General features: G+C 36.5%; 1 protein-coding gene across 1 annotated transcript in view; it reads right to left on the bottom strand.

Moving 5' to 3' along the window:
* The window catches only part of fam49bb (family with sequence similarity 49 member Bb), a 61,546-nt gene that overhangs the window by 32,190 nt on the left and 1,634 nt on the right, over window positions 1-27,722 (bottom strand). Inside the window, exon 2 of the mRNA XM_038297920.1 lies at window positions 1,659-1,753. The gene's annotated coding sequence lies outside the window, so the exon portion shown is untranslated. The remainder of the gene's footprint in view (window positions 1-1,658; window positions 1,754-27,722) is intronic.

Genomic DNA, 27,722 nt, shown 5'->3' with positions numbered 1-27,722 from the left:
CGCCTTGTATCGCTTGGAAACATGCAATAGAAACCGATGAATGGGTCGTTAGTTAATGAGTTAATGACTATGACCTGGATGACTGAGAACCTTCATCAGCATTTCATAAGATTAATTTGAAATATATGGACAAATGGTTCTTACATGTATAAAAAAAAATAAAAAATTCATTGGCAAACATCCATTTAATTGTCTTACTTTTATATAACTCTTAACCCCCAGGCCTTAGATGGCAAGGCACAAAAGAGAGATTATCATTCTTATATTGTTATTCTGCTACAGTAAGATCCCTTGAGCTTTTCTACAGCTATATTATTATACAAATCACAATATATCATCTTCGTTAATGCATTGAGATTAATCATATCATTACACACGTGTTATGATACGAATCAAATCAACAAATTCTTGTCACTTCACACCTTTAGGAATCATGGGCTGTAGGGCCGGGCGATGTATCGAATATACTCGATGTGTCATGAGTTTTCCCACGTATGATATTTATAATGACTATCGCAGCCATCGATTACATATTCACATGACCACATTAAGCCGTCTGCATCTATTTCACTGAGAGTTTTATTTATCCCCACACACTTTGAATGCATCATTAACCCGTCCTCCAAACAGGATTATTTTCTAAGCACCACTGCAGCAACCAGCAAACAAAATATGGTGACAGCCGAGGACGTAGAACAAAAGGCCCTAATTTGCAAAACCATTGCTCCAAAAGGTAGCAGTACAGATTTATTCCACCACCTGAATAGTCATCCGCTGCAAAATGAAGAGTGTTGTAAACTCTGCATGTCAGCGTCTCCCCGCACACTTATTAAAAAGGGAAATAAATCAGCTGTGAATCCGATGACGTTGGCTTCGTTGTTTGAAAAAGCGATCCCATAACAGAGAAAAAAGAAGAGATGGAGGTAAATCACAGACGTTATTTAAATGTTTTTCAGATGCTCTAATACCTGTGAGGTGATCTTGTTCAGAGGTTTTGCAGGCGTTCTCTAAACTTGGCAATGTTCTAAATTTAGCAACTTTTTGTGTTTCTTTAAAATTCACGTAAAGATCAATGCAAACAGTTTGGAGATGCTCTGATAATGCTGTAATTTTTTGATTGGCATTTGCACTTTTTTTGTAATTTTAAGTCAATTTCTTTCATTATGCACAAAAGGGCCTTTTTTACTTTACATTTTATATGGTATTGCGTGTTTTTGCTTTGTTTGTTGTTTGGTTGCTGGGATCTTGTTAAAGGTCTAACACTGACACCCAAAGACATAATGTGGCAGAATTATTAGTAAAAAGCTCTGAGCTGGTTAAAGAACAATGAAACCAAACATTTGAATGAGTATATCAGTGCAATTTTATGAACTCTATTGTTTTTGAAGGTAATTTAAACATATTGTGATATATATCGTATATCGCGATATAGCCCAAATATATCGTGATATTAGATTTTCTACATATCGCCCAGCCCTAATAGGCTCTAAATTAAATATTGAAATACAGGAAATGAATATTGAGCTCTATATTGATACTGAATTATTGCCCAGCCCTAAAAAAGGATATGAAAAAGTCAAAGAGGTAATAAAACCTTAGCAAAGGTCTGGATATTTGATGCGACAAATAGAGAGAGGGGGGACAGCCGAGGGCCTTACCAGCTGTGGAGTTATGCGACGGGCAGTCAGGAGCAGGGAAGCCCGGCCTGAGAGGTGGCCCCTCTGTTAACAGTCCTTCCAGCGGATTTCAGCTTCTGTAGGATGGAAGGGAGAAAAATATTAAACTAAAAGGAAAGAAAAGAAACACTCAAATTAATTTTAAAAATAGTTAAATTAAAAAAGCAGCAATTTTAAAATGGGTCCTTAAACACTTATTATTTCTAAATACGTTCAGTTTTCTCAGCAAAAAATTAAAAAAAAACACGACCAGAATTGTTGGAAGAGTAAGGTCTTAACGGTTCCTATAGAGCAAAGAGACTTGCAGAAAGCACATGGCGGGTGAGTCCTTTTGTGCATTACTTCCTCTGATTCACAGAGTTTCTACAGGCTCAATGCTTCCTGCTGTAAGAGAGCAACGACGCAGAGCACTCGCACAGCTGACGTTTACATCTATTAATAACCAATTAAAACATGTGAAAATACTTTTAAGACTCAGGAGTGTTTGTCAAGTTTTGCAGCTCAGAATGCGGACTTTGTTAGCCCCATCCTCTTCCTGCATGTAAATGATCAGTAACCAGTCAAGCACTAATGTGACTAGACTTTAAAACCTGAAACTTCAAACCCAAAACAAGCAAGCACAAACTGAAACCAGTGACATAACCGGACGATATGAAAGGAGAGAGTCAAGAGAGAATGGATGGGAGAAGCTAGAGGAGGCCGGGGTTTGATCAAAACCCAATGGAGCTGAGCAGGCATAGCTGCCATTTGACGTGGGGCAACGTGGGAGTCAGCTATGCATCGCGACACACTCCCACTGCCTGACTAAGCACATGAGGTTACAGAGGTTAAGTCTACAGTATGTGGAGCAGAGTCTCAGCATATTAGCGTGCTTTAAGACAGCATGTCAGCTGCAGTCAGATCCTTGGGCAACTAAAGCCTGATTTACGTAAAACCCTTCAATTGAAAAAAGGAAGAACTGACTTCCACACAGACAACAATGAACAACTTTACCCCCCTTCAACTCTGAAAGACACAGAGCAAATTTCCTTGAACTGTTCGTTTCCTTAGATATGACCGAAATCTCATGCGAATAGTGGCTGATTGCTGATCAGCCAAAACTAGAAATAGACTAATACAGATGATACCATCTTTGATTAGAGCATCCAGCAGCCATGCATGAGATCATTTAAGGGGCATGCATAGCCATGTTTTTTTTTTAACACAGGAGAGGAAATTACGCAGTTACTGCAATTTCTTAGTTGCTACACAAAAAGTAACATTAGTATGTGGAACAACTACTACAATCATTACAAAGTAAATGCATCGAATAGTTACTGATACCTACAGTTGGGGTCGTGACCCCACTTGATCAACCAGTCTTGATATCCACTTCAGAATTAAACCGAAAAATAAACATTAAAGTTCTTAAAGGCATGAAAGCATCACTTAAAATTGATTTTGTATGTTATTAGACCCAGGTTTAACTGATTTTGCAGAAATGTTTGAAAACAACCAATAATTTGGGTCATGAGTCGACTTTGGCACAATTTTGTGGGTCGAATGCAAAAATATTTGAAATGAGGCATACGTTTCTAAAATTATAAATTCAAGGTGAGCTTTTTTAACTGCACAGCACCACTGATCTCTATTTACTTACTGGACTGATGATAGCGGGTCGGTAGTACCAGGTTGAAGTGAAGCCACCAGCCACCATATTGGTACTCCCTAGTAAGACCGGTCGCATTGTAAACAATACGTGCGCTATAGCATCGAACAACGAGCATGTTCTCATATTCAGCGGGGCTTAAGACTTTGCCTTACTTACTTTTACTTACTAAAGTAAAGATTAATTCATCACTTGGAAACACATTTGCTGTTTCATAGCATAAGATTACTGTGATTTATGAGGAAAAAAAGACATTAGATTGAATAGACAGTATGAATTTAATAAAGTCTATAAATCATGTAATGTAACATATTATACAAATACATCACAACAAAATGAATGCATTAATTCAATTCAATTCAGTTTATTTATATAGCGCCAAATTCACAACACATGTCATCTCAAGGCACTTTACAGTTCAATTAATGGACTAATGGACAGCAATTATACAGATGAGCCAAAAGTGCTAAATTGATTATGTACATTATATGGTAAATACATATTACATATAATTTCAAGGTTTCACATCAAGACTGAATTACAAGTAGATGTCTGTTAATGCTATAGCAGGGCTCGATGTTAACCATCGCTCGATCTCCCGGGGCAAGTAGTTTTTATTGTTGGGAGAGTACAAATTTCATTGCATTTGGCCGCCGGGCAATGATTGCAAAAAAAATTATTTATCACTCAAAAATACTTTAAAATCACCGACATTCGATGACAACGACCCAGAAGCTTTGCCGGCGCCATTTTTGTTGTTTTGTACACATTCTTGCGTGCTTTGAAAAAGCCGGATGATTTTCCGCCAGATGGCGTGATTTTTGTCCACCTAGCGGTAATTTTGATGTTGTTACCAAAACGACAAACGGCTGCATTTATTTTGTCAGGGAAAACTAATCCTGAGTCAGTTAAAAGTCAGGGAATTCTGAAATTATGTAAGACTGTGGAAACCCTGTATAAAATAACTAATGATTCTCTAGAAAAGTCACATTATATAAATAGTATTATCTTGTATAAACATACCGTGACTCTAAAATAAAAGTTATTCATTTGTGACATTGACTTCTGTCTTGTGATTTATCTTAAGTTTTTGACCTGTCAAGTTTTTTATAGATTTTTAACATTACGATTTATATTTTTCCAAGCACACAACAGTTTAAAGCAAAGTTTAGTTTGAAAAGAATGTGCAGGAAGGATTGAAAGGCATGTTAACGCGGTAATGTAGACTTGAGTTCATTATCTGACGCATCCATATACACACCAGGAACCTGTAAACTTAAAAAATACTGAATTACAAAAAAACATTTAAAAAACAAACATGTTTCATTGATATATATACAATGATATATATATATATATATATATATATATATATATATATATATATATATATATATATATATATATATAAAATGAATATTAGGAACTCTATTTATCAAACATTATGCTGGGCAAGTAAAAATTGTTTCTGGGCAAATGAAATGTGAAAGTCACTTGCCCAAACGGCAAGTGGTAAAAATCCTAAACGTCAACCCCTGTATTATAGTATTTTCTTATTTGAAAATTGTGCATGAATGATACCAAATACATGTATGCTGTCTCTGTGCATTAGCCTTTAAAAATGTTTCAGTTTATTCTGTTTTGTCAATATAACGTGCAAATATTTAAGCACATGATTTTTTCAAATGAGAAATAAAAAAAAGACTACAAAAACGACAGCGTCATCCAGTTGATAAAGAATTAATATGTTGACATTTCACAGTACATTACTTTCTATTTACTCTACTAATGTTAGACACAATGTCAATGACTAACTCAGTCGATATATCCGAGTCGGTCCCAGAAAGCCAGACTAATGTTAAGGTACATACTATACTATAGGATACATTGGTGTTTTATATATAGATTTTCTTGGTTAGTACATCCACAGACTGTAAAATTACATTTGAAACTTCTTTCCAGAACTGGCAAACTGCTTGTTTTTGCAGTCAAATGCTCTCTCCGTGGGAGTGAGGAGTACCAACATGCCGGCTGGTGGCTTCACTTTTTTGGGGGGGCTATCAGCAATCCAGTGAATAAATCGAGATCAGCACCAAGGTTGCTGGTTCATGCAATCCTAAAAACTGTGCTCATTCATCAAGACCAACAGGGACGAGCTCACTGGTGCCTTTGCATGTGAATCAGTTCAGCTCATACCTTAAAGCTACAATTAAAAACCAGACATGAAAAAAAGCACAACATTAGCAGCAAGAAAAATCTGGAAAAAACACACTTCAAAATATTTTTTTTAAAGAAGCAAAGGAATCAATTCTCAAACAATGAAACTCAAGAAATGTCTGCAAGTGGTTCCTTGTTAAAGATGAATGCAAAGCAGCTACAGATTGAAGGCGATGATCTCAGTGGATGTGTTTGCAGGAGCAGTAAGCCGATACACAATGAGCATGGTTTTCACTGCACCAAATGACGGACCACATCCCTTTGAACAGACACGTGTTTTTAAACAGTCAGATCTCCCTGCAGACCTAATACTATCCTCAAGCTATGCCTCAGGATTACTTTTGAAATTTTTCTTTTTTACTTTTCCACCTTTTATCCATATACCACAGATTTTTTTCGAAAAACAAAACCAAAAAAAAAGATTTTATCTATCAGTCTTAAATTACACTACAATATGTATAGCAATATCCTCCTCTCTTGAGTGTTTTGACAGATTTTTCAACAATGCCTTGCAAAGAGTCTTCCTACTTTTTCTCATGTCAACACGCTTTAACCACAATCCTCTATGCAGTTTATGCAGGAGGTCGTATGATGGAGGAACACAGAGCAGAGCTGTAAAGTGAAAAGACTGATAAACACAGTATAAGGGCTCATAAATCTACTTTTTTTAATGTTTAAAAAGTTAAAACCTAAAACATGAGTTTAGTCCCTACTCCAACGTTCATGCATTCACCTCTGGCTGGAGGTTGTTTAAGGTGAGCCCTGTTTTCTTCTTAAAACAGCTCAGCCTTAATCAGATAAAAGCGAAAATAACCGTAAACAATTGTTTTCAAATCTTTCAGATTGTCAATAGGCTTAGTAGACAGATGTTGAGTAAACCATTAAATGATAAATTTTAACTGCTATGGTCTTTACCTCTTTCTCAAGCTCCAACTAATTTTCTACCAGAAATGCCCTTTTTGTGTTCCCATAGAGATAGAGAAAGGATGTTTAGGGAGATGTGCAGTGTTGGTCTTTAAACCAGCTAAATTATTTCAATGTGGATCAGTTTTGGTCTAATATGGTCTAATATGGCTTTCACCTGTTAGCAATTTCCTCTAAAGTGCTTTCAGGGCTTTCTTCTGTCACCTCATCCATAATGGATTGTCAAGTGCACAATTAAGAGTTAATCCGTTCATTTATTCTTCTAGATAAGCTGCAAATCTACAGCTCCTCCAGAGTTAGCACGGTGCCTCTTGGCTGTTCACTAGATTAGCGCTCCCCTCCCTGAACTGACTATTTAGGTGGACAGCCATGTCTTGGTGAGTGTTGAGGTCCCTCCAAAAAATTTGTTATTAGTTGCTCATTGCTTTTGTAAATTGGAATGAAAATTTTTATACTGCATTTGAAATGTAATACCACTACTTATTTACCATTTCTTATATTTTCGTGGACAAAAAAAGAAACAAAACAAAATACAGCATAATAATAAAGTCTAATTTCTCCACTTTCTTTTCATTGCATGTGCAGAAAGTCACCAAATACAAAACTCAGTCTCTATGGCAACGTGCCCTTGGAGCCACACAGGCAGTCTGTGTGCATGCAGGCTTTCAGATGCCAACCTATGTGATCAGAACTCTAGACACCAGCAAACATGGCTTAAATGCAGAGAGTGAATTTCATTGCTTTTTACTTGACAGTGTAATGACAATAAAAATTTGATTCTTCCATAGCTCAGAGGGAAATCATTCTATCACTTCTTGTCCATTCCATTTTTCCATTGTCCCCTCTGGGACAATGGAAAAATAAACTTGTTTTTAAGTGCAACATCACTTGACATTTTAATTATAAGACCTAATGAGGAAAAAAAATTTATTAAAAAACAGATTAAGTTTTAAGGGATATCACCCTTTTTCACATTTGTTTTACAACTTGGTCCTTGGTCCATTTCCTGCCTTCCTTGGTCTTCAGGAAGCTGTTTTTCCATCAATTTTCTCCATCAAACCTCTAAATCTTTCACTGAATGGCTGTATTTATGTCAAGGGTTTTTCTCTCAGTGTAAAACAGGGTGAAGATATAAAGAATATTGAATATATGTCAATTACTTCTACTGTCGAGTTATGCACCACTTTGTGCTGGTATTTATCATAAAATCAGTGTAGGAGGCATTGTTGCTGGTTTTACAATGAGAAACCATGAAAAAGTTCAAGGGGTGCGAAGAATTATGGTAATCTTTGTATATCAATAGAAGCAGCCTTCTTTAAATAAACACCACCGTTAAAAATGGAAACCATAATCCTGACCAAGCATTACATAAGCGTGTATGGAAAGCTCATCTGCCAAAGATAAAATGCAAAATGAAAGCAAATGGAGAAGATAAAAGCCTGCAGCCTATCAGTCCTATAAGGACGGTGTTTCCTTACTGTTGAGTCAAGTTAGTAAAATAGTGTCTATCTTTTATAGAACAGTTCTGGTCGAAGAATGAAGAAGGATATTATAAGACATTCCAGAGATTATATCAGGTGCAATATTTGCCCATTTTCTTCTTTTCCCTCTTTATCTTCTGTGAGCTTTAGCATGTTAGGCAATCTCATTCTGATCAGGTGTGAGAATCTGCTGCTGTGAGCGTCTAAATTACTAAACATCACATAAACAAAGATTTTATTCCACATTGACTTTATAAAGTTGCAAATATTGCACTCCAAACAGTATTTTGTGACATGAATACCTCACACACTGAATGACGTCACTCTGTTTTTCAATCTGATAGCAGAGGTTTCTAAAGTGGGGATCAGGACCCGCTGGGGGGGGTCATGAAACACCAAGCAGGAAGTCGCAAGATGGTTTTTACTGTCATTTCTATGCATAAGCAAATTCAGCGTAAAGTAATTCTATGCAGTGTTGTGGTTTCATGCTGGCTGCTTAAGACATTTTCCATTTCTTGTTAGGGCACTAGGTGTTAATTCGCCCAATCAGCTTGGAAAGTTAATCTATATGCCCCTTTTTTCTCCAAAGAGATTTGATGGAATCGATTTTACGAAGCAGGTTTACCAAACTCAGATTCAAATTCCTAACTCTAAATTGATATAGCCTAAAATCGGGAATAAAATCGTTTCATTCTTTAATAAGATCCTCGTCAAACGAACATGCAATGTTTGTTTTTAAAACCTAATGCGTCTAATGGATCTTTTTTTATGCACAAAGCTATGACAAAAATCGGAATAAATCAAAAAATAAAACAAAGTGATTGGCTGTACGGAGAGCAGAGACAGGGCATGGAGTTTAATTAATTAAACTTGCTCCTAACCAGGTTAGCTCTGGGGAAAATGTTACTATGGTGACTGAAATAGAGGTTAAGTAAGCTATCTTTGTGAACGGGAAAACTAGTTTTCCTGATTTTAAGTCTAAAAAACTTAAAGAGTTTTCAGGAAACCTGCTAATAGAAACAGACCCCAGCACATTATTGATGTGGCCTGCAAGGGGAGTAAAAGTCAACCTTTGTTAAAAAAATTATATTTATTTAGTACATTCTGAAAATAACAGAGGCAAATCATATGTGAAAGTTACATGAAATAAATGCATTAGTAAAGAAAAGCTTAGGAAAGAAGATGATCAAACTGAGCATGTAAGGAAAGCTAACATTTATTGGCAGAAGAGATAATGTACAAGATTATAGTACCATAATTTTCGGACTATAAGGCGCAACTTTTTCCCATTTTTCGACCTTGCTGCTTATATAACAATGCGGCTTATCTATGGACTTTTACAGCTAACGGCCACTAGGGTAATACCTAAATCTATGGATTTTACTATCCACCATGTTGACGTCACATTTGCTTCAACACACAAGTACGGTAGCTGCGCGCGCGGGAATGCGGAGGTCCTCTGGAAGAAGACTTCTACCGCGAGTGGTACGAGACAGAACGACAGCGAGAAAGACGGACATTAAACATAAAAAACCTGCGGCTTATAGTCCGGTGCGGCTTGTATATGTACAAATCATGCAATTTAGCTTCTGTGGCTTATATTCAGGTGCGGCTAATCCGCAAATAGACCGAAAATTACGGTAGTTTTGTCTTTATTGGCTTTTTGCTACTAGCATCACAAATTTCAATGTGGGCCCCTTGCTCAGCTCTTGTTTCCTGAAATTGAGAATTTCAACCACAAAAACATGGTTTGGTATAAAACAAAAGATAAAACTGGTAAAGCACTGAAAATCCAATGTACAGTAGGGTGGAGGATCTGTGATACTGTGGGTCTTTGGTAAACTAGCTTAAGTTAATGGATTTACAAAGTTCTCTCTAACTGGATAAGCAGGGTTAATAGAGGGGATTCAAAAATAAATTTATATGATCTAATTCCTTTTCAACTTGTTAATAGTAATAGTAATATTAGTAGTAAGATTTTTTTTTCCCTTAAAAAAAAAAAAACTTCCTTACTGAGGGTGGCAACGTGTGTGTAGAGCAGAGCACAGCATGGTTCATTAAAGAAGCCAGTCTGCAACATGCCAGCACAGTGCAGACTGTAGTGAAACAAAGCCACACCTCAGATGTAAAGTGTGTGAGAGTTTTAACACTACGAGTGGATGGAGGTTTGCTGTGGGGGCAGCTTAGCAACAGTGTCTGAATTTCCACCATGCTGATTTACCATCTGCAGCAGCACGCCTGCTCTTTGTGTCCACTGACATGTGGGCGGCCACATGAAGATAACATGCCTGGTTAAACATGGCAGGGGAAAAAAAAAATTTACCATCAAACACATTTGTGATTTTTAAATTGTGTTGAGGTTGGTTCAAAACTGAGCAGTGGAATAAAAATAAACCAAATCTTTGCGTATGAGAGGAGGAGAACCTAGAGAGTCTCTGAATATTTTCTGAAGCGAAGCCCTGAAGTGTTTTTCTGTGCATTTGTGAAAGGTGTGGGTTTTTGTTTTTTCCTTTGGGTAGGTCATTTTATTTATAGCTCTATGTTGGCAGATTGAATGGAGAGTCCTCCATGCTTTCTTTCCACATTTACTGTGAAAATGTTGCTGCAAACCAGAAGCTAAACACTAAAGCAAACCTTCAAATAGTGGGTCTGCAACAATAAATAAGAAAAAAAAAAAAACACAGCAGCCTAGCGCCCTCTTCTCATTATAAGCACGCTCAGAGATTTAGATAAGCCAACATCACAGGACGGAAGTGAGAAAGTTGAGAGGAATGTCTACCAGCAGTGCCAGGGCTAAAGATCAGAACCGGCGCACACATGCACACAAATACACTGACTCATTCACATCACAGATAAGAATCAGCAGCATTTCTCACAGCAGCCAGGGGCTATACACACAAACCGCAGTAAGAACCCCTGCAAAGCAAACTGTATTTGCCCCGTATTTAATAGCAAAACACTCAGCATGGGTTAATTAAAGCAAAATAAGGAGGGAAAATGCCCAGTTTATGAACTAATACAGCAGGGGATTAGCAAATTATTCAGTACAACAGAAGATGACAAAGTAACTCTGACACATCATTCATTCAAAAGCCAACAAAGACAAAGAGTAAAAAGGATAACAGATTGGATCAGAATGGCTGTCTATTTACATACTGTGGACTTTCAAGGAATAAGGGACAAGAGGAAACACTGTTTCACACCACAGCACTGATTCAACTGATTAAACCTGCAGGATCCAAAGCTGATGCCTGACAGACAAACTTTTGCCAAAAATAAACTGTCATTATCTTGAAACGGCTTTCATGCCCAATTAAACTTTCCATATTTTGTATTGTTACCAATTAGAAATGTCAGCGTATTTTTTGCAGAATGATCATGGAATCAAACTAGTCCATGATTGAGGAGTAGGAGAAGGATATGGCATGCTTCCATTTTCAGCTCTCCTGAGTTGACGCTTCGTAGATCCAACTCCAACAGGTTTTCTTCATGCATCCCACCATATTTCACTCCAAAAATAAATAATTCCTCCAACATAATGCTGCACCAAACACCTTCAAAAGTCAGGATGTTTGATAAAGGCAGTGTTGTATTAAAGAGGTCAGACTTTTAAACCAAGAGAAAAACACAAAGAGATTCATTGACTATATCGACTATACAAAGATGTTTCGTTTTTTTTTACCTTTGATTCCCGGTGATGATTTTAGATACAGCAAACCATACAACCATTAATGATACACTAGCTGCCACTAATAAATGAGTTTAATTAGAAGTTACCCAACATGTTACATATTCTCTTAATATTAGCAAATTTGAGTATTAAAATTCAGGATTAAATTTGTTATTAGGGCTTTACTTTCTCAGATTTGGGGTCATAATATTTGTAAACAATTTGGGGGGGTCCAACAGGACCTCTAAATAGAATAGAATAGAATTCAACTTTATTGTCATTCCACTGTCACAAGTACAGAGCAACGAAATTAATTCTCTGCATTTAACCCATCTCCTTTTGGGAGCAGTGGGCTGCCAAAGTGTGGCGCCTGGGGAGCAGTGTGGGGTTAAGGGTCTTGCTCAGGGACCGAAGGTGACGGTCACAACCTCAGGGTTCAAAGCCCTATGCCTTATGCCCTAACCACTAGGCTGCCACTCCCTACCTTGCTATAATGCCTAAATTATCAAGGCATTATAGCAACATGAGTGGTGGCCTAGTGGTTACATGAAACAACATCTCTATGCCGACAACTGTTCTCTGCCTAAAAAGGCAAAGATCTGTTCATCCGGATAGAACTAAATTTAAAGACGTTGCCAATAGGCTACAACAACTAAGTTTGCATTCAGAACTCCAGGGACGTCCTCACAAACCTCCAACACTTTAGCTCTCCACCTTCATATTTGCCCTGGACATACGCCTAGGAAAAGCTGCAGGAACTAGATTAGTAAACTAGCCCCACCCGCCAGCGGCTAAAATCATTTTTGCCTGCAAGTGGTCTAGCCCCAGGCCCTAGAACTGGCTGGCCAATCACAACGCAGAGATGTGTTTTGAATTTCTGGATGCAAAGCGAGGCGGGGTTTCGAGGGCGTGACGACAAAGCTGCGCAATGCTGGAGAAAACACAACAAGGAAGATGGCAACAAGTATTGAACAGTTCTCGTTTAACTCAGCTTTGGAATCAGTGTTGGAAGGATTAGACTTGGGGTTTTAACTGAAACGTGAGCAGGAAGAGGCTCTACGCTCATTCATTTTTAAGAAGGATCTATTCGCCGTTTTACCGACAGGCTTTTTTATTTTTTTACACCCCCCACCAGCTTTCTGTCGCGCTTACTATGTCACAGTCAGTTGCACTCATGGGTCAGAGCCAATTGACCCATGAGTTGGCCAATTGTTTTTCAAACCATTGGTTTGAAAAACAACGGGTTGTTCTCATCACCAATCTTCCGATGTCTCATTTATCGGGGCCAGACTAAATTACACATTTAATCTCACATTTAGTCTGGTTTATCAGGCTATAAAGGGACTAGAAAACCAGAGCTTCAAGAAAACAAAGATATCATGAAGTTCTTGCAACTCTGGGAGAAAGAACTCTGTGCTTGTGGATTACGTAATCGCTGTTGTTACCCTAAAGCCTTTTAACGCAGTGCCTTTGCCCGTTTTAAATGGTTAAAATCATCTAAAACACGGGTCCCATCTGAGCAGGGGTAAGCCTTTACCTGATCTATGGATTTCCTCAGTTTCTGCTAGCAGGGATAGGACATCCATCTTCAGCCTTTAAGGGAACTAGAACTCAGCAATACCTCACTGTTAATCCCTTTAGGACTAAAAGAATTGAAGCATACATAAAGCATGTAAAAACAAGACTAGAAGCTTTGTAGAAACAGAGCTTGAATCATAAATAGAAATGTTTCAGCAGACCTTTACAACCAATACGGCGGAGAGGAGCTCTAACACAACAAAGTGACAGTGAAGTAAACCCAGCTGCACATGTTAAAGCTACAAACCTGACTTTTCTGCCCTCTAATAACTCATTCATGTATTTGGCAGCGGGGGCCGCAGGCTTCCCTCGCTGGTGGCTCATATATCATTGTTCCACCTCTGATCGTAGTCAAAAGCAAACATGCAACCACAATTAAGAGAGGAGAAACTTTCCTGAACATAAGAGACACTGCAGCATCCGAATCTGGATTAACCCATGGTAATTCTGTCAGGGTGGGGTCCTGAACAGACTGGCAGATCAGTCGGGGAAGGTTAATCTTAAAAACTGCACAAGCAGCATAACCACAGATCAATGAGGGGGGGGCTGCCATGAGTTACACAACTGTTCATGTTCTTTTGTCAACTTACTACAGAGCAGACAAACAACTCCCCTCTGAACAGAATAAGAAGCTTAGACCTCAGACTACCTAAAAATAAAGAGTGATTAAACTGTTATTTTAATGCATCTGTAAGTCCTTAAATAAAGCAGCATACAGAAAGTGAATTAATTAAAACATGTTGAATGTGTAACATGGGCTCTAGTCGCTGCTGTGGGGGTGTGTCCTCGCTGCTGCTGCTGGAGATGGAGTGCATACTAACAGACACTGGAGCAATCGTCATACCAGGAATAACTGCAGTAACCCAACCTGAGGAACAAAGCTCAGTGACATAGGCTGGGTTTAAAGGAGGTCTTGGACCCCCTTCTGTGAGCTAGAAAGTCAACAAGCTCTTGGAAAAAAAGGGTTTAGGACTTTAGGTTTACAAAGGGCATTTCTAAAAGGTCATCAAAGATGGAGAGCTAAAGTAGCTTTTAAGAAATTTATTTCAAAGTTGCATATTATGGTCGCCGAGGGGTGCAAACAGCATGCAATTTTATGATTTCACAGCGAAATTCAGAGTCCTTCAAACACAAATTAGATGAATAAACAAAAACATGCAAAGAAAAAAAAAAAAAAAAAAGAACAAAAAAAAACATGCAAAAAAAACCTGCTGCAAATACATATAAATATATATAGTGCTAATGCGCAAAACACACAAAGAAAGCAGAATGCATTGATGTATCCTATTTTGGGCTTAGTAGCTATAACCATTCCCACGATCCTTTGCATGATATTTCTAACCCCATTAGTGTGCATACAGCTAACCTAATGAAAGGTGAAGGAAAAGGAGCCACAACTTGCCCAATTTGGAATCAGCCTTAAATTATTTTAGCATCTCATCTATGCCTTAATTAAGGGTCTGGAGCACTTCCATTATGTGCTGCAACTTTGAAGCTTTTCTTATCTGGTGGCAGTTTATTTTATTCATGTAACCTTTAAATACATTTGTGTGTGTATGTTTGTGTATTATCATCGTTTTAGTGTTTGCAACAGATTTTTGCCATTTTCTGTGAACGCAGCTTTGCTGCTTTGTAACATTTTATTTTGTATATTTTTTCTGTGTTGTGCAAGTCATTTTTTTTGTTTTCAGGTCTTTCTGTACGCTATCACTTTAGGTATTATGAATTGTTGTCGTTTTGACAACATACCAAAGAAAAGACTTGAGTAACCCAAGTTTTCTCCACCTTTATGAAGAATAAAGTAGCCCCTTCCTCCACTTGTTGCTAAACACTGCGTGTCAGATTGCTACCAAAAAAGGAGAAACTCTGACAGATTAATCGAATTTGTAAAATAATAGTTAGGTTGCAGCCTTAGTGACAACACCAAAAAATATAAGACGGGGTTCAAGGGCATATGCTTTATTAGGCACAGAGTATTTGTTGGCATGTGCATGGCTTTTAATTTCAAAGAAAAAACTGCCTACTAGCGGCGTGGCAGGGAAATTACAGAAAGGCAACCCCGTTTTTCACAGGGCTCCATTAACCAGCTAATATCTGCTTGTTATCATCGTGCAATAAAGGTTTGTCTTTATATTAAAACAAAATGAAGCCAATAAGATTAGAGACATTAGATTGGCTCTAAAAGTAGGTAACTTTTGTAGCAGCAAACAGTTCATTCTTTAAATGTTTTGTGTAAAAGTAAAACTGGATTCTTTTAACTCATGATGACTAAATATCCAAATGTCTAACATAAAGTAACACTCCTTCTAGGCTTCAGAAATGACATCATCTGCAGTTTTACCATCTTAACCCTTCAGGAAAAATAAGATGGGCAAATCTCCACACATGAAATTTCTTTGAGTGTTGTTGGGTTTTTTTGCACTTTGTTGCTGCACAGCATGGGATAAACGTTAATTTCCAAGAAAAGGTCATGCCTAAACGAACCTGCACGTCTGTACCTGCACATGACTGAGACTTCCAGCTTGGAGGTGAACAGAACAACCTTTTTCGTCATTTCACAATTGCTTTAAAACCTTTTCTAAGGAGGGAGAAAAACTGCCTACTCAGAACAAACAAAACATTTAACAGCAGATTCATTTTATGACACTTTAGATGTACCTATAAAACAATAGAGAAAGGTAAAATTTCTGCCTATCATCCAGAATTCTCACTTTGTTATGAGAGAGCAAGCAACAAATTTTACCATGTCCAACATATTACAACAGGGGAACTAGTCAGGCACCATCATGTCTTCCAATCATTGGAAGCACTGTAATGTGAGGAGAACCTCAGCTGCCAAAGAAAATACAGAAAACAGTTTATGGAGAAGAAAATATAATAATTCACATTTATTGGGTAGAAACATTCCACAAGCTGAGACCATTAAAGGGGTCATAGAATGATTCTATAGGGTATTTGGTCCTTAAGGTCTCTGAATAGGGTGTGTAACATTGGTTGGGCTGAAAATGGCATATTGGCTGTTCCATGAGCCCTAATGCAAGCCTGGTTATAAGCCTCAGAATGAAATGACAGGTTTCCTTTCTTTTATGGTATGATCATGAATATTTAGATGAGCTGTGCGCTGATTGGTTGGTGTACAACGAGCAGAGCTGCTGAGAAAAGACGCATCATAGCAACAAGCACTCACTCACTGAAAGATCAAATTGTTGATATGGTAGGATGACCAGATGTCCTCTTTTTCCCGGACATGTCCTACTTTTCGTACCAAAAAAAACGTGCGAGGGGAATTTCAAAATCGTTCAGGGTTTTGGTCGACTACAGTGCAGCAGAACCGAGCCGTGAGATCCGGGGCAGGTCCGGGAACCCCGGCAGCTGGGGACGGAGTGACCAAACCTGACCTGGTGATGGTAGCCTTTTTTCAGAAACCCAAATCTGGTCACCATAGATAGGCTAGCATTGCTATCAACAGCTTAGCGACAGAATCATACTTACAGCTTGCAGTTGTGATGGCCTTACGGTTGGAACAGCCTAGAGTCCTGCAACGGGTCAGGTACCCGCGGGTACCCGACGGGTCACCCACAAAAATGCTCTTTTGCGGGTGAAAAATACATAAATAAAAATAAACGGGTCGGGCGGATATTTTTTTAGTGCGGGCGGGTAGTTGGTGATTTTTTTTTTTTATGCGTGTGTGTTGTTATGGACATCAGAAATATTATATTAATCAGGCACTGGGGTCACCCTTGTTGTAGCTTAACGCCCTGCTGGCAGTGTGGGCTTCCCTCCAAAAAGGCCACAGTCAGTGCATACACGTCTGCTGCAGTGTTAATGGCGCTGTTCTGTACTATAGCCTATTACTTAATTTTTTAACGGATCGGGTTGCGGGTTAAATATCAACGGGTCGGGTTCGGATTTGAATTGAAGATATCCGCAGGTGACGGGTCGGGTTGGGTAGTCATCCTAACGGGTTCGGGCGGGTGCGGGTTGGTAAAACTCGACCCGTGCAGGACTCTAGAACAGCCCCTCATTTCAGTAAAAGAAGTTTCGTAAATCCTGCTTTGAACAGTCCAAGATTTTTAAAGCCATCTTCAGTAAAATGTGTAGAGCAAATGAACAGCTGAGCATCAAACTTTGCAGGGATCTTCTGATAGACAAAAATAATACATGCCTGTCGAGTCTTCAGAGCTTTGGGAAGACTGAAAATGTTCCCCTTTTTCTATGCAGCCTGGAACACTGCATTTACTGTATTTATTTTTCGGGGCATGACAAAAGTACAGGCCAGAACCAAATAAGGAAACATCCCTTAATTGACGTCAACTCGGTGCTTCATCTGGATTCGCCCGTTTTATGGTGAAAGTTTAGAATTGTGAGATTTGCAGACAAAGGAGGTGCCGATGGCATTTGAACTTCTCTGTACGTCCATTTCACCCACTGAACTATCATTATTCATCAATGACGATGTAAACTTGGTGTTGCATTCTATGACCCCTTTATGCTTGAAACTTTGAAAAGTTTATGAAAACTCATTGAACGCCTGACAACTATAGGATTATTTTGGAGTTTTTGTTTTATATTGGTTCTTTGGAACAATAGTGTAATAACAATAGCTGACGCAAATGATAACTGGGGAGGGGGGGCGTGGTTGATTCTACATCTGTTGCAAATATTTAACAGATGCCGCGATTTTTTTCATGGTTCTTCAAGATAATTGGAGGAGTTTTTCATTTCCAAAAGATTGATAAAAGGATGTTGTTTGTGGATAACAGTGGGCTTCTTTTGCCCTTTGGACATTTACAACTATTATAACTGCCCTTCAGCGCAACACACCAGGTTGTGCATGTACACATGCATCTGATGCTTCTGTGTTCAATGGCTGAGAGCGGCTTTGCTATATTTGCTGTTAAAAGTGGGTTAAAAATGGTTTTAATATATTTGTATGCACCTAAAACGTGATCTGTGCGGTCAGTTCATCAAGACACCACATAGCTGCAGTGCGCTGCCACTGGGAATCCCCAGCAGCAGTTGCCTTAGACCGGGTCGCCTCTTGGGGTTTTTTCCCCTACTGTTTGGAGCGGCTGGAAGTTGATGTTAGCGTTTTTCATGTATGTGGTACAAACTGGAGGCACCAGAATAATAAAAACTAACATATTTTGCTGACAGGTTTTGAATTTTTAAGTTAATTAATAAACAATTATAACAATTTCAGAGTTATCATAGCTCTCAGCATCAGCAGCACTGTGTCCAACTCCCTGCCAGCTCCCAGATCAGCTTCTCCGATTGGTTGATGTGGCGAGCAGCAAAAATTCTATTCTTCCAACTCCAGCATCTGCTTTTTGTGAAATTCTGAACATATGAGCAAAGTTTCCAGGGGTAAAATAAGGCGTACAATTTGTCTTTTTTTAGTGAAGGGCATACAATGTACGGCCATACACATTGCTAACTAAAGTCCTGCTCTTGAGCAATGGGAGCAAACAGTTTCATGGTCCCATCATTTACAAAGAAGACAAGGAAAAAAAAGTATAAAGTAAAAAGTATATACTATAAATAACTGCCTTTTTCAAAGATATCTTTGCTTGCTGCTGCTTTCTTCATGCCATAAAAGTAATTTCCCTCTGGGATTATTAAAGTATGTCTGATTCTGAAAAGTCAGATTACCACATATGGAAATGGCTCAAGTTGGATTTCCTTTTTTTTTTTAAGGTAAAAGATCAGAATTGGGCTGTTCAGACTGCTGTGATAAAGTTGCATATATAGATGAACGAATGCTATTTGGGTCACGTTTGCCTGAGACTTTAAATTAGCCTCTTTTGTAACTCATTAATGGATTTCTAGAATAAAGATCCTAAATCCTCAGATCAACATTTTATACATATAATCAATGATGTTTTATGCTTTAAATAGGAATTAAAATTATACCATAGGTTTGAAAAGTTAGGGTTTCTAAACAATCATGTTGTTTTCGGCCAAACGGGAAAACAAACATAGAAACAAAACTGAAAGAGATAAAATACAGGCTTTATCAGTAAATTCTAGCCGACAAAGTACATCTGCTCTCCAAGCCATTTATGAGAGATTACCAACCAGAGTCTAAAACCATCTTTGGGGTTGCAGAGTATACCGATACATGATGAAGACACCTTGAACGCTTTTTTTTTTTAAAGAGGTTTTAATGTTTATCCTGCACTTTCACAATATGTGATGAGCAAATTTGGCTTTCTTAGTGTTTCACTTCCACTTTCAACAACTATTGCAAAGACTGGGCAGGAAGGAAATAACAGGTTTACTGTCACCAGTTTACAGCTGTTTAGGCAATTCAGGTAAACATTTAAGAAGGCTGGATTCAAAGGCTGCACTCTGTCTCCAGTAATCTGCCAGTTTTCTCTCAAACAACTTCCCAGTGATCGGCAGGGCAAATATGGAGATAAATTAAAATGTTCAGATTCTTCTTTCCTCTCCATCATGAAGCACAAGAAAACAATGAACTAGCTTAAATTTTGGTGTTTAAATGCGTCGTCAAATAGCATGTGCTTTGCACTTTGTTTTGCTATATTAAAGCTCAGATAAAGGTTATGGAATATGATTTTTAGTATGGGGTGGATCGCCTTTTTTTCAATTTAGGTAGGATCCAAAACCAACCATCAAAAGATGCTTCTTAGTTTTTTAATAGTTTTCACATTTTTATCGATTCATCGCTCATGAAGATTTCATTTTTTGGAAAATCTAGATTTTTTTCCCACTTTTTTTTTATTTTTGTTCTTAGATCTGCACACATACAGAATAAACTAGCTCTCTGTGTCATACCACAGGCTGCAGACATTTCAATTCAATTTAGTTTATTTTTTATAACGCCAATTGACAACAAATGTCATCTAAAGGCACTTTACAATTCACCAGATCATACAGTCATTCATACATTTAGGCTGTTATATTTTCAGTTTCTTGTGAAATATTGAAATAAAAAGTAGTTTTAAAAGCAATGTGTAATTTTTTTTTTATTTGTTATAATAATCATGAAATTCAATTGATTAGATGGATTTGGTGGTAACAAAAAAAAAAAAAAAAAATGTAAAAATATCCAGATTAAAAAAAATCAAAGATTAGATTTTTAAACTATATTGCCCATCTATCTCATTAGTTATAGGTCTTGAAAAAAAAACTGACTCAACATACCAGCTCTTAAAAAGGAAACATTATTAACCTATGGACAGTGGTGTGGTTTTCTGCACCTTTTAAACATGTTAAAAGCATAATAAAAAGGTTAGAAACATATTGTTCTCATACTCTACATATGGATTCAAAGTCAGTATGGGTAGATCATCATAATAATAATAATAAAAAAAGAAAAAACAGGATTTCCACCCTGCAAAAAAGAAGCTATTCGCTTCTCATTCAAGTAGCAGAACTGCAACAAGGAAATCTATTAATTCAACAGTAACTAATTACAAATGGATAATAGTCTTTAGTTGACCTTGCAAATTAAGACAACTTGTACCTTTAAGGCTTCCAGTATTCGATACACCTGATCTAAAGCAACAAACAAGAGAGATACACCTGATCTAAAGCACCAAATAAGAGAGAGATACACCTGATCTAAAGCAACAAACAAGAGAGATACACCTGATCTAAAGCACCAAATAAGAGAGAGATACACCTGATCTAAAGCAACAAATAAGAGAGATACATCTGATCTAAAGCAACAAATAAGAGAGATACACCTGATCTAAAGCAACAAATAAGAGAGAAATACACCTGATCTAAAGCAACAAATAAGAGAGAAATACACCTGATCTAAAGCAACAAATAAGAGAAATACACCTGATCTAAAGCAACAAATAAGAGAGATACACCTGATCTAAAGCAACAAATAAGAGAGAAATACACCTGATCTAAAGCAACAAATAAGAGAGAAATACACCTGATCTAAAGCAACAAATAAGAGAGAAATACACCTGATCTAAAGCAACAAATAAGAGAGAAATACACCTGATCTAAAGCAACAAATAAGAGAGATACACCTGATCTAAAGCAACAAATAAGAGAGAAATACACCTGATCTAAAGCAACAAATAAGAGAGAAATACACCTGATCTAAAGCAACAAATAAGAGAAATACACCTGATCTAAAGTAACAAACAAGAGAAATACACCTGATCTAAAGCAACAAATAAGAGAGAAATACACCTGATCTAAAGCAACAAATAAGAGAGATACACCTGATCTAAAGCAACAAATAAGAGAGAAATACACCTGATCTAAAGCAACAAATAAGAGAGAAATACACCTGATCTAAAGCAACAAATAAGAGAAATACACCTGATCTAAAGTAACAAACAAGAGAAATACACCTGATCTAAAGCAACAAATAAGAGAGAAATACACCTGATCTAAAGCAACAAATAAGAGAAATACACCTGATCTAAAGCAACAAACAAGAGAGATACACCTGATCTAAAGTAACAAACAAGAGAGAGATACACCTGATCTAAAGTAACAAACAAGAGAGAGATACACCTGATCTAAAGCACCAAATAAGAGAGATATACACCTGATCTAAAGCAACAAACAAGAGAGAAATACACCTGATCTAAAGCAACAAATAAGAGAGAAATACACCTGATCTAAAGCAACAAATAAGAGAGAAATACACCTGATCTAAAGCAACAAATAAGAGAGAAATACACCTGATCTAAAGCAACAAACAAGAGAGATACACCTGATCTAAAGCAACAAATAAGAGGGATACATCTGATCTAAAGAAACAAATAAGAGAGAGATACAACTGATCTAAAGCAACAAATAAGAGAGAAATACACCTGATCTAAAGCAACAAATAAGAGAGAAATACACCTGATCTAAAGCAACAAATAAGAGAGAAATACACCTGATCTAAAGCAACAAACAAGAGAGATACACCTGATCTAAAGCAACAAATAAGAGAGAAATACACCTGATCTAAAGCAACAAATAAGAGAGAAATACACCTGATCTAAAGCAACAAATAAGAGAAATACACCTGATCTAAAGCAACAAATAAGAGAAATACACCTGATCTAAAGCAACAAATAAGAGAGATACACCTGATCTAAACCAACAAATAAGAGAAATACACCTGATCTAAAGCAACAAATAAGAGAAATACACCTGATCTAAAGCAACAAATAAGAGAAATACACCTGATCTAAAGCAACAAATAAGAGAAATACACCTGATCTAAAGCAACAAATAAGAGAAATACACCTGATCTAAAGCAACAAGAGAGAGATACACCTGATCTAAAGCAACAAATAAGAGAGATACACCTGATCTAAAGCAACAAGAGAGAAATACACCTGATCTAAAGCAACAAATAAGAGAGATACACCTGATCTAAAGCAACAAATAAGAGAGAAATACACCTGATCTAAAGCAACAAATAAGAGAGAAATACACCTGATCTAAAGCAACAAACAATAAGAGAGATACACCTGATCTAAAGCAACAAATAAGAGAGAAATACACCTGATCTAAAGCAACAAATAAGAGAAATACACCTGATCTAAAGCAACAAATAAGAGAGAAATACACCTGATCTAAAGCAACAAACAAGAGAGATACACCAGATCTAAAGCAACAAATAAGAGAGAAATACACCTGATCTAAAGCAACAAATAAGAGAGATACACCTGATCTAAAGCAACAAATAAGAGAAATACACCTGATCTAAAGCAACAAATAAGAGAGATACACCTGATCTAAAGCAACAAATAAGAGAGATACACCTGATCTAAAGCAACAAATAAGAGAAATACACCTGATCTAAAGCAACAAATAAGAGAAATACACCTGATCTAAAGCAACAAATAAGAGAGATACACCTGATCTAAAGCAACAAATAAGAGAAATACACCTGATCTAAAGCAAAAAATAAGAGAGAAATACACCTGATCTAAAGCAACAAATAAGAGAGATACACCTGATCTAAAGCAACAAATAAGAGAAATACACCTGATCTAAAGCAACAAATAAGAGAGAAATACACCTGATCTAAAGCAACAAATAAGAGAGATACACCTGATCTAAAGCAACAAATAAGAGAAATACACCTGATCTAAAGCAAAAAATAAGAGAGAAATACACCTGATCTAAAGCAACAAATAAGAGAAATACACCTGATCTAAAGCAAAAAATAAGAGAGAAATACACCTGATCTAAAGCAACAAATAAGAGAAATACACCTGATCTAAAGCAAAAAATAAGAGAGAAATACACCTGATCTAAAGCAACAAATAAGAGAAATACACCTGATCTAAAGCAAAAAATAAGAGAGAAATACACCTGATCTAAAGCAACAAATAAGAGAGATACACCTGATCTAAAGCAACAAATAAGAGAGATACACCTGATCTAAAGCAACAAATAAGAGAAATACACCTGATCTAAAGCAAAAAATAAGAGAGAAATACACCTGATCTAAAGCAACAAATAAGAGAAATACACCTGATCTAAAGCAACAAATAAGAGAAATACACCTGATCTAAAGCAACAAATAAGAGAAATACACCTGATCTAAAGCAAAAAATAAGAGAGAAATACACCTGATCTAAAGCAACAAATAAGAGAGATACACCTGATCTAAAGCAACAAATAAGAGAAATACACCTGATCTAAAGCAAAAAATAAGAGAGAAATACACCTGATCTAAAGCAACAAATAAGAGAGATACACCTGATCTAAAGCAACAAATAAGAGAAATACACCTGATCTAAAGCAACAAATAAGAGAGAAATACACCTGATCTAAAGCAACAAATAAGAGAGAAATACACCTGATCTAAAGCAACAAATAAGAGAGAAATACATCTGATCTAAAGCAACAAATAAGAGAAATACACCTGATCTAAAGCAACAAATAAGAGAGATACACCTGATCTAAAGCAACAAATAAGAGAGAAATACACCTGATCTAAAGCAACAAATAAGAGAGAAATACACCTGATCTAAAGCAACAAATAAGAGAGAAATACACCTGATCTAAAGCAACAAATAAGAGAGAAATACACCTGATCTAAAGCAACAAATAAGAGAGAAATACACCTGATCTAAAGCAACAAATAAGAGAGAAATACACCTGATCTAAAGCAACAAATAAGAGAGAAATACACCTGATCTAAAGCAACAAATAAGAGAAATACACCTGATCTAAAGCAACAAATAAGAGAAATACACCTGATCTAAAGCAACAAATAAGAGAGAAATACACCTGATCTAAAGCAACAAATAAGAGAGAAATACACCTGATCTAAAGCAACAAATAAGAGAGAAATACACCTGATCTAAAGCAACAAATAAGAGAGAAATACATCTGATCTAAAGTAACAAATAAGAGAAATACACCTGATCTAAAGCAACAAATAAGAGAGAAATACACCTGATCTAAAGCAACAAATAAGAGAAATACACCTGATCTAAAGCAACAAATAAGAGAGAAATACACCTGATCTAAAGCAACAAATAAGAGAAATACACCTGATCTAAAGCAACAAATAAGAGAGAAATACACCTGATCTAAAGCAACAAATAAGAGAAATACACCTGATCTAAAGCAACAAATAAGAGAGAAATACACCTGATCTAAAGCAACAAATAAGAGAGAAATACATCTGATCTAAAGTAACAAATAAGAGAAATACACCTGATCTAAAGCAACAAATAAGAGAAATACACCTGATCTAAAGCAACAAATAAGAGAAATACACCTGATCTAAAGCAACAAATAAGAGAGAAATACACCTGATCTAAAGCAACAAATAAGAGAAATACACCTGATCTAAAGCAACAAATAAGAGAGAAATACACCTGATCTAAAGCAACAAATAAGAGAAAATACACCTGATCTAAAGCAACAAATAAGAGAAATACACCTGATCTAAAGCAACAAATAAGAGAGAAATACACCTGATCTAAAGCAACAAATAAGAGAAATACACCTGATCTAAAGCAACAAATAAGAGAGAAATACACCTGATCTAAAGCAACAAATAAGAGAGAAATACATCTGATCTAAAGTAACAAACAAGAGAAATACACCTGATCTAAAGCAACAAATAAGAGAAATACACCTGATCTAAAGCAACAAACAAGAGAAATACACCTGATCTAAAGCAACAAACAAGAGAAATACACCTGATCTAAAGCAACAAATAAGAGAGAAATACATCTGATCTAAAGTAACAAATAAGAGAAATACACCTGATCTAAAGCAACAAACAAGAGAGATACACCTGATCTAAAGCAACAAACAAGAGAGAGATACACCTGATCTAAAGCACCAAATAAGAGAGAGAAACACCTGATCTAAAGCAACAAACAAGAGAGATACATCTGATCTAAAGCAACAAATAAGAGAGAAATACACCTGATCTAAAGCAACAAATAAGAGAGAAATACACCTGATCTAAAGCAACAAACAAGAGAGATACATCTGATCTAAAGCAACAAATAAGAGAGAAATACACCTGATCTAAAGCAACAAATAAGAGAGAAATACACCTGATCTAAAGCAACAAATAAGAGAGAAATACACCTGATCTAAAGCAACAAATAAGAGAGAAATACACCTGATCTAAAGCAACAAACAAGAGAGATACACCTGATCTAAAGCAACAAATAAGAGAGATACATCTGATCTAAAGCAACAAATAAGAGAGAGATACACCTGATCTAAAGCAACAAATAAGAGAGAAATACACCTGATCTAAAGCAACAAATAAGAGAGAAATACACCTGATCTAAAGCAACAAATAGGAGAGAAATACACCTGATCTAAAGCAACAAATAAGAGAAATACACCTGATCTAAAGCAACAAATAAGAGAAATACACCTGATCTAAAGCAACAAATAAGAGAGATACACCTGATCTAAAGCAACAAACAATAAGAGAGAAATACACCTGATCTAAAGCAACAAATAAGAGAGAAATACACCTGATCTAAAGCAACAAATAAGAGAAATACACCTGATCTAAAGCAACAAATAAGAGAAATACACCTGATCTAAAGCAACAAATAAGAGAGATACACCTGATCTAAAGCAACAAACAATAAGAGAGAAATACACCTGATCTAAAGCAACAAATAAGAGAGAAATACACCTGATCTAAAGCAACAAATAAGAGAAATACACCTGATCTAAAGCAACAAATAAGAGAGAAATACACCTGATCTAAAGCAACAAACAATAAGAGAGATACACCTGATCTAAAGCAACAAATAAGAGAGAAATACATCTGATCTAAAGCAACAAACAATAAGAGAGATACACCTGATCTAAAGCAACAAACAATAAGAGAAATACACCTGATCTAAAGCAACAAATAAGAGAGAAATACACCTGATCTAAAGCAACAAATAAGAGAGAAATACACCTGATCTAAAGCAACAAACAAGAGAGATACACCTGATCTAAAGCAACAAATAAGAGAAATACACCTGATCTAAAGCAACAAATAAGAGAGATACACCTGATCTAAAGCAACAAACAAGAGAGAAATACACCTGATCTAAAGCAACAAATAAGAGAAATACACCTGATCTAAAGCAACAAATAAGAGAGATACACCTGATCTAAAGCAACAAATAAGAGAGAAATACACCTGATCTAAAGCAACAAATAGGAGAGAAATACACCTGATCTAAAGCAACAAATAAGAGAGAAATACACCTGATCTAAAGCAACAAATAGGAGAGAAATACACCTGATCTAAAGCAACAAATAAGAGAAATACACCTGATCTAAAGCAACAAATAAGAGAAATACACCTGATCTAAAGCAACAAATAAGAGAGATACACCTGATCTAAAGCAACAAATAAGAGAAATACACCTGATCTAAAGCAACAAATAAGAGAAATACACCTGATCTAAAGCAACAAATAAGAGAGAAATACACCTGATCTGAAGCAACAAACAATAAGAGAGATACACCTGATCTAAAGCAACAAATAAGAGAGAAATACATCTGATCTAAAGCAACAAACAATAAGAGAGATACACCTGATCTAAAGCAACAAATAAGAGAGAAATACACCTGATCTAAAGCAACAAATAAGAGAGAAATACACCTGATCTAAAGCAACAAACAAGAGAGAAATACACCTGATCTAAAGCAACAAATAAGAGAGAAATACACCTGATCTAAAGCAACAAATAAGAGAAATACACCTGATCTAAAGCAACAAATAAGAGAGAAATACACCTGATCTAAAGCAACAAATAAGAGAAATACACCTGATCTAAAGCAACAAACAAGAGAGATACACCTGATCTAAAGCAACAAATAAGAGAGAAATACATCTGATCTAAAGCAACAAATAAGAGAGAAATACACCTGATCTAAAGCAACAAATAAGAGAGAAATACATCTGATCTAAAGCAACAAATAAGAGAAATACACCTGATCTAAAGCAACAAATAAGAGAGAAATACATCTGATCTAAAGCAACAAACAAGAGAGATACACCAGATCTAAAGCAACAAACAAGAGAGATACACCAG

This window comes from Cyprinodon tularosa, unplaced genomic scaffold (genome assembly GCF_016077235.1).
Source record: "Cyprinodon tularosa strain WSP-4 unplaced genomic scaffold, ASM1607723v1 ctg4, whole genome shotgun sequence".
Taxonomy (NCBI): domain Eukaryota; kingdom Metazoa; phylum Chordata; class Actinopteri; order Cyprinodontiformes; family Cyprinodontidae; genus Cyprinodon; species Cyprinodon tularosa.
Note: the sequence above shows the minus strand (reverse complement) of the source record. Positions and strands in the feature narration are given on the sequence as shown.